Genomic DNA, 14,308 nt, shown 5'->3' on the forward strand with positions numbered 1-14,308 from the left:
GTGTTCTGTTTGCTAAAAACTCTTCAATCCAGTCACACAGCTGGTCTGATATTCCGTAGGCTCTTTGTTTATCAGGCGACAGTGCGGAACTGTATCGAACGCCTTCCGGAAGTCAAGAAAAATAGCATCTACCTGGGAGCCTGTATCTAATATTTTCAGGGCCTCATGAACAAATAAAGCGAGTTGGGTTTCACACGATCGCTGTTTCCGGAATCCATGTTGATTCCTACAGAGTAGATTCTCGGTTTCCAAAAACGACATGATACTCGAGCAAAAAACATGTTCTAAAATTCTACAACAGATCGACGTCAGAGATATAGTTTTTCGCATCTGCTCGACGACCCTTCTTGAAGACTGGGACTACCTGTGCTCTTTTCCAATCATTTGGAACCTTCCGTTCCTCTAGAGACTTGCGGTACACGGCTGTTAGAAGGGGGACATGTTATTTCGCGTACTCTGTGTAGAATCGAATTGGTATCCCGTCAGGTCCAGTGGACTTTCCTCTGTTGAGTGATTCCAGTTGCTTTTCTATTCCTTGGACACTTATTTCGATGTCAGCCATTTTTTCGTTTGTGCGAGGATTTAGAGAAGGAACTGCAGTGCGGTCTTCCTCTGTGAAACAGCTTTGGAGAAAGGTGTTTAGTATATCAGCTTTACGCGTGTTATCCTCTGTTTCAATGCTTTCATCACCCCGGAGTGTCTGGATATGCTGTTTCGAGCCACTTACTGATTTAACGTAAGACCAGAACTTCCTAGGATTTTCTGTCAAGTCGGTACAAAGAATTTTACTTTGGAATTCACTGAACGCTTCTCGCATAGCCCTCCTTACGCTAACTTTGACATCGTTTAGCATCTGTTTTTCTAAGAGGTTTTGGCTGCGTTTAAACTTGGAGTGAAGCTCTCTTTGCTTTCGCAGTAGTTTCCTAACTTTGTTGTTGTACCACGGTGGGTTTTTCCCGTCCCTCACAGTTTTACTCGGCACGTACCTGTCTAAAACGCATTATACTATTGCCTTGAACTTTTTCCATAAACACTCAACATTGTCAGTGTCGGAACAGAAATTTTCGATTTGATCTGTTAGGTAGTCTGAAATCTGCCTTCTATTACTCTTGCTAAACAGATAAACCTTCCTCCCTTTTTTTATATTCCTATTTACTTCCATATTCAGGGAGGCTGCAACGGCCTTATGATCACTGATTTCCTGTTCTGCACATACAGAGTCGAAAAGTTCGGGTCTGTTTGTTATCAGTAGGTCCAAGATGTTATCTCCACGAGTCGGTTCTCTGTTTAATTGCTCGAGGTAATTTTCGGATAGTGCACTCAGTATAATGTCACTCGATGCTCTGTCCCTACGACCCGTCCTAAACATCTGAGTGTTCCAGTCTATATCTGGTAAATTGAGATCTCCACCTAAGATTATAACAAGCTGAGAGACTTTATGTGCGATGTATTCCAAAATTTCTCTCAGTTGTTCTGCCACTAATGCTGCTGAGTTGTTCAACTGGGATGCTAATTCATTCTCGCCTCTGTAATAGTAAAAAAATGCCGCACCTGTCATAGCCTTCTGTTGATCAGGTCAATCATTTCTATGCTGTTAGCAAGGGTATTACTGAAAATGTCATCTTGCAGATGGACTGGATGGAATCTTGGAACTTATGATTTTTTGTACTTGCTATTTCTCTATTCTGTGGTCTTGGACAACACCTTCAAGTTGAGTAAGTGTCCGGTACTTTGTTAACAGCCAAATAGCTTAGCTGAAACTCTAATATAGTGTTGAAGGAACCTCTACAGTGTCTGCTTTCCATAAAACGTTACTCATTAGCTTAGATTTAAGAGTAAAGTAGTAGTTTCAGCTTGGGCTGCTCAGATCGTTTGCATTTCTGTGTACTCGCCGATGTTCTCGAATCTCCTCTCCATCCCAGACTCAGTGTTTAGGTCTCACACTACGATAAATTTATGGAGTTTAAACTTACTCGTTGTGTTTTCACTTTATCTCCAACGATTTTCCGCTGATTCGGTATCCTTTCTGTGTCGACCATTGCTGTTAACACAGAATTTAACTATCGTACAAACTCTGTTGAGCTCTTTAAAGTATCTAATAGACGGTTGTCGCTTCGTAGAGGAATTGTACATTACGGAGTTTCCATTCTGTCTTGAGCTGGCCGTAGTTTACACATCGCGTAACCTATTAAGATAGTACCGTCGAAACTTCATGTATGAATCCTGACACACGTTGTGCCGTTTCATGAAAACGTCTAATCCATTTTTCAGTTTCCTTGTTTATAAGAAGGAATTGGTGTTGACTTGAAACTTTTGGCAGATTAAAACTTTGTGCCTGATCCCGACTCCAGCTAGGACCTCTGCCTTTCGCTGGACTAGTACTGTACCGACTGAGCTACGAAGGCACGATTCACGACGCACCTTCAATGCCACATTTCTGCTGTACATGTTGCCCTGCCTTTAAATTTCATAGATATCAGCACTGACGGTCGAAGACTTCCGGTATGAGAAGTCACCCTCACTCTGCCAACGCCATTGTGAAAGAGAGCGGAGGAGCGGACAGAGGCTCAGGGCATTCTCTTGCCCTTGGGGTGCCCTTGGGCTGCCCCTAAAGGTGGAAGACTCAGCAATGATAAGCAGCATGACGATGTAGAAGGCAATGGAATCCACAGCATTAAAGGCACATAACGTGGATCCACAGGCATGTGGACTGTAATTGAAAAAGTGTCATGATGATCTCTCCATTGGCAAAAGATTTCGGAATAGACCCCCATTCGGATCTTCGGGAGGGGTCTGCCAAGGGGGAGGTGACCATGAGAAAAAAGATTAGATAATCAAGGAAAGAATAACGTTCTACGAGTCGGGGTGTGGAATGTCAGAAGCTTGAATATGGTAGGGAATCTAGAAAATCTGAAGAGGGAAATGCAAAGGAGCAACCTAGATAGGGGTCAGCGAAGTGAAATTGAAAGAAGACAAGGATTTCTGGCCAGATGAGTATGGGGTAATATCAAAAGGAGCAGAAAATTGTATAACGGGAGTAGGATTCGTTATGAACAGGAAGGTAGGGCAGAGGGTATGAAAAACAGTTCAGTGATAGGATTATTCTTATCAGAATCGACAGCAAACAAAATCGGACAACGATAGTTCAGGTACACATGCCGATGTCGTAACGTTACGATCAAGAGAGAAAGTATAGGAGGATATTGAAAGGGTAATACTATACGCAAAGGGAGATGAAAATCTGATAGTCATGGGTGACTGGAAATCAGTTGTAGAGGAAGGAGTAGAAGCAAAGGTTACGGGAGAATATGTTTTGGCTCATCAGTGTAAGTATAAGTTCCGTTTAAATAGAACGATGTACTTTTAAAAGGTATTCAAAAGTTCTTGACAGTGCGACTACACACTGATGAGGCAAAGGTTAATTTTGGAATGGAAACTTTTCGCTAAAACGTCTGGATAATGCGTCGAAACTGAAAAGCAAGTTTGAAGTAAAGCATCTTGAGCCTTCAGCTGTACTCGTGGAACTTCATTTCTCAACCGGTTTCACTTATTACAAGCACCATTACTGGAGGAAAAGCTGTACGGTCAAAAATCAAAATGACGTGTGATAGCGGTACAAGAAGTTTCACGTTTCTCTATGACATTACAGATAGACTTGGTAGGAATGTAGCCACTGTAAATGATTGCTGGTAGGGATGGTCACGAGAATTTAACGTCACAAGAAAACCGGGCTCTGAACGGCCACATGGCACTGCCGACAGGAAAGACCATCGTGTTCACCGTATTGCTCTGGCGCATCGTATCACAGCAGAAATTTGAGCAGCAGCTGGTACCACAGTGACACAATGAACTGTTGTTACAAAGAGATTACCTCAAGAACAGCTGCGAGCCACGTGCCCTGTCGCGTTCATTCCACTAATCCCAAACCAGCGCCGTTTTCGACTTCAGTGGTGAAATGAAATGATCGTATGGCACTTTTGGCCGGGAGGCCCCATGCGGGGAAGTTCGGCCGCCGTATTGCAAGTCCTTTTTAGTTGACGCCGCTTCGGCGACTGGCGAGTCAATCATGATGAAGAACACACAACACCCAGTCATCACGAGACAGAGAAAATCCCTGACCCCGTCGGGAATCGAACCCGGGACCCCGTGCGCCGGAAGCGAGAACGCTACCGCAACAGCACACGCTGGAGGGTGGGTTGGAGATCTGTTGCAATTTCTGGTCAAAGGTAGTTGTGTCTCGTGGCCAGTGATGGCCGCTTGTTGGTTAGGAGGCCAATATTGGGCCTGCAACCAACCTACCTCCTTGCTAGACACATTGGACCAGAACTTGGCCTTCAAATTCTGGGGTGAAATTTCGTACGACAGCACAAGCACTCTCGTGGTTATCCTACACACCCTGAGTGCAAATTTGTACGTCAATTTGGTGGATCGAACTGTGGTGCTGCCATTCATAGGCAGCGTTACAGGGGGGATTTTCCAAAAGGACAACGCTCGCCCACATACAGCTTTTGTAGCCCAACACGTTCTACAGAGTGTCGACATGTTGCCTAGGTCTGATCGATCACCAGCCCTGTCTCCGATCGAGGACCTATGGGACATCATTGGACAAAAATGGTTCAAATGGCTCTGAGCACTATGGGACTTAACATCTATGGTCATCAGTCCCCTAGAACTTAGAACTACTTAAACCTAAGTAACCTAAGGACAGCACACAACACCCAGCCATCACGAGGCAGAGAAAATCCCTGACCCCGCCGGGAATCGAACCCGGGAACCCGGGCGTGGGAAGCGAGAACGCTACCGCACGACCACGAAATGCGGCCACATCAGTGGACAATTGTAGCATTAACCGTTCCTCTATTGACTGAACAAGTGCAACATAAAACTTCCTGGCAGTTTAAAACTGTGTGCCGGACCGACACTCGAACTCGGGACCTTTGCCTTTCTCGGGCAAGTGCTCTACCAACTGAGCTATCCATGAACGTCTCTCGCCTCGTCCTCACAGCTTTACTTCTGCCACTACCTCGTCTCCTACCTTCCAAACTTAACAGAAGCTCTCCTGCGAACCTTGCAGAGGAAGCACTCCTGAAAGAAAGGATGTTGCGGAGACGTGGATTAGCCACAGCCTAGGGAATGTTTCCGGCAAAGGTCCCGAATTCAAGTCTCGGTCCGGCACACAATTTTAATCTACCAGGAAGCTTCATATCAGCGCACACTCCTCTGCAGAGCGAAAATCTCATTCTGGGAACATCCCCCAGGCTGTGGCTAACCCATGCCTCCGCAATATCATTTCTTTCAGTTGTGCTAGGTCTGCAAGGTTTGCAGGAGAGCTTCTGTTAAGTTTGGAAGGTAGGAGACGAGGTTCTGGCAGAAGTAAAGCTTTGAGGACGGGGCGTGAGTCGTGCTTAGGTAGCTCAGTTGGTAGAGCACTTTCCCGCGAAAGGCAAAGGTCTGGAGTTCGAGTCTCGGTCCGGCACACAGTTTTAATCTGCCGGGAAGTTTCATATCAGCGCACACTCCGCTGCAGAGCGAAAATCTCATTCTGCAAGTGCAACATAGATGGAACTGCATCCCACAAACTAACACCCGGCAGCTGCCCAACACAATGCATGCACGTTTGCATGCTTGCATTCAACATTCTAGTGGTTACTCCGATTGTTAATGTAGCAAGCATTTTACATTTTCAGTGGATTATCTCGCGCTTACAATAACCCGTCGTCTTGCAATGCTGATCACCTAAATGTGTTACCCGTTACCCGGAAAAACGTACTCCAGATTTTTCGGCTCCCTACATTGGCTATTTTTCGGTGTCTCGAACTTTTTCGTAAGTGTATTATGATTTACGGCCCACAGCAACATTTAACAATTGCTTGTGACGTTCCAGGTACGTGGCTCGGTAAGGAAAGTGTTGTGAATTGGCAGGAGCCAATTCACGGAGTTTGGAGGAAGCCGAAAGGCACGCGTTTAAGCTCACGCAGGCTGGCGTGAGGTCTGGAAAATGATACGGAAATTAGAACTTAGAAAAACGGACGCAGATGGTGAAATACTTAACTTTAATCCATAATTGGAGAACATCGCTCTTGATGATACATAAGTACAATCTCAATATAAACTAATAATGGCGCCTTGCTAGGTCGTAGCAAACGACGTAGCTGAAGGCTATGCTAACTATCGTCTCGGCAAATGAGAGCGTATTTGTCAGTGTAGCTTCGCTAGCAAAGTCGGCTGTACAACTGGGGCGAGTGCTAGGACGTCTCTCTAGACCTGCAGTGTGGCGGCGCTCGGTCTGCTATCACTGACAGTGGCGACACGCGGGTCCGACGTATACTAGCGGACCGCGGCCGATTTAAAGGCTACCACCTAGCAAGTGTGGTGTCTGGCGGTGACACCACAGAAAGTACATAAAAAACAGAGCAGAGACGAATTGGCATATCGGCTGCAAATATGGAAATCCATTGAGAGCATCTTAGAATCGGCAAAGCTATTAGTCTGTTAGGTTTTGGACCTGTCCGCTTGTCGGTTGCATCACATTTCTTGTTTCGTCGTCTACGATTACGCCGTCATTCAGGCGAATGGCTGTTCGAAATACGTAACGCACCACTGATGGTGGCGAGTAGAGGGGATATTCTTCACCTGGGCTTTTTTGAGACCTGTGGTAGTTATCGATAGCTGTGTGACGGCTATGGAGTACGTGTCTTCAAGCGTAACGACAAGCGCCGGCACGAAGATCAAGAACGACACAGCAGAGAGGGCTGTGAGACGACGTCAGCCAATAGCACGCTGACTAGGACGTCAACACGACATGTGAGGCCTCTACAAGAAGAGAATAAAAGCCTAGCCTTGGCCGGGCTAGAAGAGCGTACTAGTAGACCCAGACTAGAAGAGGGTACTAACAGAGCAGGAGTGATGTTAACGATAGCAGTGGCTTATTAATTTGTGCGAATATCTTGCGTAGAGATTGTATCTATCAAAGGACATTGATTATACCCAAGTCGCCAATTGCTCGCTACCCATCGTGTAGAAACGAGAGTTAAGTATTGTCAATTCAATTACTGTAATATGGTTTGCTTGTATGTGGTCTAGCTATCTGAGAAAAGCTGTCTAGCACCCTACAAGAGACGGGTGGGCTGGATCCCATAACGTGGGCATAACTGCGGACGACTTGCACATTTAATGCAGGATGCGGTGAAGGTTATTTCTTCAATTGATTTCTTCCATCAGGTAAACTGTCCATGTCAAAGAGCAAGAATATTGCTACATTGGTTTGAGGAGCATGATAATGAAACATTTATGTATTGGACACTTAATCCACTTGATCTGATCCCGACGGAGCACATGCAGGAGAATCAGGTACGAGCCCTACGCCTACAAACTATCTGCTCGTAATTTAGGGGAATGCGTGACCTGTGTGTGAACATCTGGTGCCACATACCACTGGAAACTTATCTAGAACGCTAACTCCATCGAGGGATCAGGAGCATGGGGCAGCGAATGGTAAGTGAAACACAATAATACTATACCACCAGCTGTTACACTGATATTGTTTTTTTCTGCTACCATTTTCGACGTCACAATCACGCCATGTTCAGGCCCGTCGCATGGCTGACAGAGATATTTGATGTTAGTCATGCGACAGGACTGAAGATGATATGACTTGAACGACGAAACTCGTTGCCTAATAAAACAATGTCAATAGAACGGCTGTTGGTATAGTATTATTATATTTTACGTAGGACTTTTAGAATTAACTCCACGCATAATTGTTACGCGTTGCTTGCCAAAAATGAACCATCACTGTGTTAAGAAACATTTTGCCTCATGTACAGTGCACGTAGGGGGAAGAGGAAGTACGTCTTGTCTTACCACAATTGCTTCTTTAATGACGGAGTCTGGGACGAAAAAGCCACTTCTTGTAGTGTGGCCTTTCAGATTCAGTAGAGCTTTAGGATACGTTTGCAAACAGTTTCAACACTGGAATTAACGACCGTTATATCGCTGTACACGTCTCCCAAAAGCTTTCAAATGTCGTTAAAAAGGGGCTGCGCAAAAGTCACTGAACAGTTGAGGAATGTAAGTAGCTAGATTAGTACTACGTACATCGCTGTGTTTGGTAGGAAATAGGAAACGATATGCAGTGTTAGCGTATGAATCGTCACTATAGTAACCTAGTTTTGACAACACAAATAAGTTTTCAGAAAATGTTTACGGAAGAAACAAAAATTTTGGCTTTTAAGACTACTGAACAAAGCAGTTTAAAAGCTGTACTGAGAGAATGTACACATCATTTCGAGTGAAATCCATCAACACAAAATTCTACTTACAATCTAACTTATAAGCTTGAAATTGAAAATTCTGTTTTGGGTGCACCTTGCAATGGTTGACGTAGTACAGCACGAACTGACGATAATGGACTCCACATGTGATTGGCTTTTACGATCAGTAGAAAGAAGTGCAATCAAGATTTTCGGTAGAAGTCCCAGAAACATTAAGTTGGTCAAAAGAAAGGATACTACATCAGCAGAACTTCTAAGTGTACGTTCCACGCCTGAAACGTGCCTTGCTGGAAGGTGATCAAGGTAAGCGGCTACAGTTTTGATCGGTTTCGAGTTGACCAGAATTAAGAAAGAATTTTATGGTCTCATGAGACAGGCTGTTGGAACAGGTAAATCGACATAACTGCAATTACTGGCACACGGAAAACCGCCATCTTTTGGAGCAACGATTTGTAAATGTGCGCACATTGTGTGTTTTATTGACGAAAATGTCACTAGATACAAGTACTTCACACAGGATCAAGAGGTTATACCAGAAATTATAATTAAATATATACAGCTATGATCGATTCTACTTGCAGTATGATGGAGAACGAGCGCACTATGCATTAACGTTTAGGACATACCTTGATAACAGTGTCAGTGGAAAGGTGATTGGACTTGGTGCTTACATCCACCACGATCGTCCGATATAAATCTAATGGATTTCTTCCTTTGGGGTATGGATAAACACGAAGTCTATTGAAAGTAACCACGAGCCCCTGAAGAACTGCCTTTCACAATTTGCACAGTAACATTCGGCTGTCAACAGTGTACTAATAAATAAGGGAGACAACAAGAATATAAAAAGGAACTGACGTGTGTTGTAATTTTTCGTGAGTCCAGTGTCATATTCCCGGTATCAGTTGATCAGAAGTATCCGTTCACTTTATGTAATGTGAAATTGATCACGAGAAGTAAGAAGGAAGACCAGCAAGTATACAAGGAGGCGGAGGGGGGAGGGTGGTGGGACTATTATACTGACAGTAGAGTGGCAGACAGCAGCAACAGTCGGTCAGATGAATTCGGTGTCTTGACTGACTGTCACTTGTTAACACTAGAACCGCCGGAACTAGTACTATACTTAGAACCGCCGATGTGGTCAAAGTGACCACTTTCTTTGTAAGTACATGCTGTTCTGTTTAATGTAAATATTAATTACCTTGATAACAATGTATCACTTTAATTAAGTTTAATAACACTATCGTTGTATTTTACAACAACAATGGGAACACAATATTACTAATATTAAAGAACACAGTTCACGATATTTATCTGCAACCACACTAATTGTATTGCAGTAGTTTTATAATTAATAGAAATTAATCTTACTGGAGAAACTAAGTACCCATGAATATGTTAAGAGAAAGACCAATCATAAAATATACCATGTATAGTATGTAATCCTACTTACAAGCATTACAAACTACTGTCTTTATTGCTTTATATGTACACGGTCCACAAACATATCTCTTGCATTTACTGCACACTTCATTTGTCTTGTGTCTGCATTTCCTCGTTTGGCATAGTTTTCTTACTTTCGCAGGAATTTCCGCTTCTTCGCTTTCTTCATCACCGTCGTCCTTTTCTTCCTTTTCTTTTCCATCCCTTGGCATTCTTGCCTGATTTCTGATTTCCATATAGGCTCTACGTAATTCTTCTGCTAGATTTAGGATGAAATTCCTCCTACTTATTTTGATCCCTGTCACTAGCTTGAAAATGATCCATGTGTTGATGGCTGATAAATCAAGGATATTGTGAAATACGTGTACAGGCCATCGACGAGTACCAGAGCGGACAGAATATTTCCTCGTCATCTGGTCCAGGATACAGCAAATTTGGATGCTCACTGTTTCGGGAAGATATTTCAAATTATTTTGTATTTCAACATCTGTGTGCATGGTGCTATACAGAAGAACACTTTTGTTCTTTTCCCCTTGGTAAACAGTCAGAGTACCACCTTCCCTTTTCAAGAGAACAGACGTATAAAGAGGAGTTTTCATTTTTTTGTAGTGTTCGGAATTTATTTTCTTGCACGGTTGATAGTGCCGACAAGACTAGTTTTCTCTTTTTCCAGTCTCTCCCCAAGTGTGACCGCAGTGAAAAAATTATCAGCAGTCACATTTCACCCCTTATTGCGATATAGAGCTACTAACTTCATTACTACTTGTTCTGGAAGTTCCTCATTAGGTGCCCTCTGTTCGTTCTTTCCTACATAAGGGAACCCATTACAAAGATATTTTGTTTCTACATCCGCTAGAAGCCAGAATTTGATTCCGAATTTATCTGGCTTATTCGACATATATTGCAAATACGGACACCTGGTTCTGCTGGGGAAAAGTTGTTCGTCCACAGAGACATTTGATCCAGGCATGTAATTCAACCGACAGTTTTCTAGAAAATAGTTCCAAGTAGTTGATATAAGTGCAAATTTGTCACTTTTCAAACGTTCCGACCGTGTTTGAAAACGCAGATATTTCAAAGTTTCTCGAAACCTGTTTCTGCTCATTGTGCCAGTGAAAAATGAGGCTCCCCACATTTCGACCACAACTAATCTACTTCAATACATCTGGCACCTAGTGCACCACGAAGATATAATAAAGCAAGAAATGCATCTAATTGTTCTAAATGCAAACTCCAGGAAACATTTCCAAGAAACCGTTGTGCCTCTGCTTCTGTGCATTTCTTCATGTGTTTCATCATTGACTGATCAACTAAAAGGCGCCAGGCACTCCAAACATTATCATTTGAGACGTGCCGCTTTGCGTGTGGAGTAGGTCCCCGTGTTTCGTACAGTACATTCTGTTGACCTATCCAACCTGGAGTAGTAACACCGAAGTCTGCTACAGTCCACTCTGTGATCCCGTCCTTCCCCAGGAATCTTGAGCCAGGTTCTGGAAGTGAACCCTCACCTCGTTCTCCTCTTCTACGTCGATTCTGTATTGGTCCACTTACAGGACGTGCAGTTCTTTTTTTACCCAGGGTAGGTCCTTCTCTAGCATTGTTTATATTACTGCTTGGTCCTGGTTCAGCAACTGTGTGAGGGAAGAGACAATTAGAAATCTGCAACTCATTATAAATATAACGTACCACACAATAGAATAGCAGTAACAGAAGTAGCACTAGAAGTGTCAGCTCAATTATAACAGCGATCCCATTCACTGCAATCGGACTGACACAGGGTATATGTGATTCGTCATCCCAGGTCATTCGTCTGTGCACTACCTGAAGCGCAGCTTTGTACTGCCTGCAGGGGTGTGTGGCTTATGAGAAGTTGCTCTACCATTGTGTCGTGCTCTTTTTAATTCCCTACGCACAGGCATTGTACTAATTCGACTGCTGCTAGCACGTAAAAACTAAAGATTCACTCCTTTCGCTGGTGCAATGTGACTTTTACAGCCACAATCCGCAAAGTTCGACGGTGCCTGTCCGCCAGTGAATGACGTCTTCCTGGTGTTGGTTTGTTCCTCCGCGTTTGCGCTTGAGTCCCAACAGTTGAGATGGGCAGTTTTACAAGGAATGAAATGTCTCCGTTAACACTAGGACCGCCGAGTGGTCAATTTGACCACTTTTTATGTTTTAACATGTTATTATTCGTTCAATGTCTAATCTATGCTGTTGTGAGTTAATGACTTTTCCTAAATGTTTATGTAGATCATATAAGTAGTCCAATATTTATTTTATCTTCATTAGTTTTCTTTGAATGACCACTTATACTTAAAACTGCCGAGTGGTCATTTTGACCACATTACATGTATATTTGAAAACAGATTATTTAAAGATTGTTGTGCATCACTCCCCGGATTTATTCTTAGCACTCGTCAACAATGTACTAACTATGTTGGTTACTGAACTTTATTCGCATTGTTTGAATTTAAAAGCTCAACAATGCAATATGTCATTTATTGTTTGCTATTGGGTTTCGCATAAACAAGACTGATTATTTGAGTACTGGTCTCAGAGCAGTAGACATGGCTCAGATGTCACAGCGACACAAACCAATGCCACGGCCACTTTCAGATGAAGAAATTGTCACACTTTTGTATGAGTCGGATGCTGAAAATGATCCTGAGGTTGAGGACCTTGTGGAAGACTCTACAGATGAAGATTACCAACCTGTCGCTAATGTGGAGAGTGACAGCTCCGAGACTGAAGATGAAGGTAATTTACATTCACTTACATTATTATTGTTATTATTATTATTATTGTTACTATAGGAATAATGATCACTACCTGCCATCGTGTGTACTGCCAACGGAAGAGTTAGTGTTACGATAAAGGGGCGTTTTAAGCGATTAGGGTCAGTCTCTTTTTTTTTTGCACTTAATAAAATGCTACATGCGTGCAGCAGTGGAACAGTGCACCAGCAGAACAATGCACGCTGTCATATGGCAGCATCTGTGTGACAGTGGGATGTGGACTGTAACATTCCTTGGACTGTGCCACCGAGAGTCCGGATCTGAAGGCAATACAACACCTTTGGGATGAGTTAGAATTTCGACTCGAGTACATACCCCAGAATTGAACATCACTACCTTTTTTGGTTTTCGGCTCTTGTGAAGTAACATGCTGGCATGTCTTCAGGGACATACAGAAACCTCACTGAAAGTGTCCCGAGCAGACTTCAAGCCGCTATAATGGCTAAGAGTGGACACACCCATTCTAGCGTCCACTATTGCAGGGGCTAACAAAAGAAAAAAAAAAGGAAACATAGCGTGAAATACATGCTCGAACAAAAATGGAGATGCCAGGTTTAGGCTGCAGGTTCCGCTGTTATATTTGACCACGAACCACACCTGTGAAATGTCCTTCATACTTTGCAAGAGTCAGTCATGGCCAGTGGAGTGTTCTGTGCAGTTGTGAGGGCGTTATGTCAGTGCTAAGTGATTTCGTAGGTGGCCAAATTGTTTGCGTTCGTGTGGCGGGTGCTTCTGTAACCGAGGGAGTCGAAGTGTTTGGTGTTTCAAGATTCACGGTGTCGAACGTTAATACGGGGACGGCGGGAAAACAGCACTCATCAGTGATACAAATCCCCCGCACAGAAATACAACCTATCGAAGCCATAAAACATAATGGACCAAGGGAAGAAATTTACTTCGTAGAATGAATCAGGTTTCACACTGTTTCCAAATTCTGGTCTACGTTTCAAGAGTGAGACATGACTGACGTTCGGTGATGATTTTGGCAGGCATAATGTGCTCTTTCTTGGGCCACTTGATTTCTCCGCAAAATCAATTTACTGCCAAGGATTATGCGACCATTTAGTATGTTCTCAATATTATCGAGGTTTTCTCGATGTCTTTGGAGAGAGGAATGCCTGACCGCCATCCACCTGCAGAATCTTTGCCGTAACTTGCCACTGTTTTGCAGGAATAATGGTATAAGAGATCCTTGACAACGATACATAAACCGTACTGTGCATTCAGGGACGACTAGAAGCTATTCTGAATATCAACGGTTTTCCTAAATCGTATTAGGCACGGTAATGCGTTATGTCTGCAGTGCTTCCACACTTCCGTCCGCCTCTTTTAGGTCTGCGAATACTTTTGGTCATTCAGTTAGATAACTTGAATAACTCTTTAGTGACTTTTGCTCCAATACCACGATTGGTAACGTTGCTACAAAACTACGTGCCCTACTGTTATTTGCGTTTTTGTGATCTTGAACCTTTTCTGACATAAAAGATAACAGAACGCAGCATGTCATTCTCAATGGAGAGAAGTCTTCCGAAGTAAGAGTGATTTCAGGTGTGCCGCAGGGGAGTGTCGTAGGACCGTTGCTATTCACAATATACATAAATGACCTTGTGGATAACATCGGAAGTTCACTGAGGCTTTTTTGCGGATGATGCTGTGGTATATCGAGAGGTTGTAACAATGGAAAATTGTGCTCAAATGCAGGAGGATCTGCAGCGAATTGACGCATGGTGCAGGGAATGGCAATTGAATCTCAATGTAGACAGTTGTAATGTACTGCGAATACATAGAAAGAAAGAT

This window comes from Schistocerca cancellata, chromosome 7 (assembly GCF_023864275.1).
Source record: "Schistocerca cancellata isolate TAMUIC-IGC-003103 chromosome 7, iqSchCanc2.1, whole genome shotgun sequence".
Classification (NCBI taxonomy): Eukaryota; Metazoa; Arthropoda; class Insecta; order Orthoptera; family Acrididae; genus Schistocerca; species Schistocerca cancellata.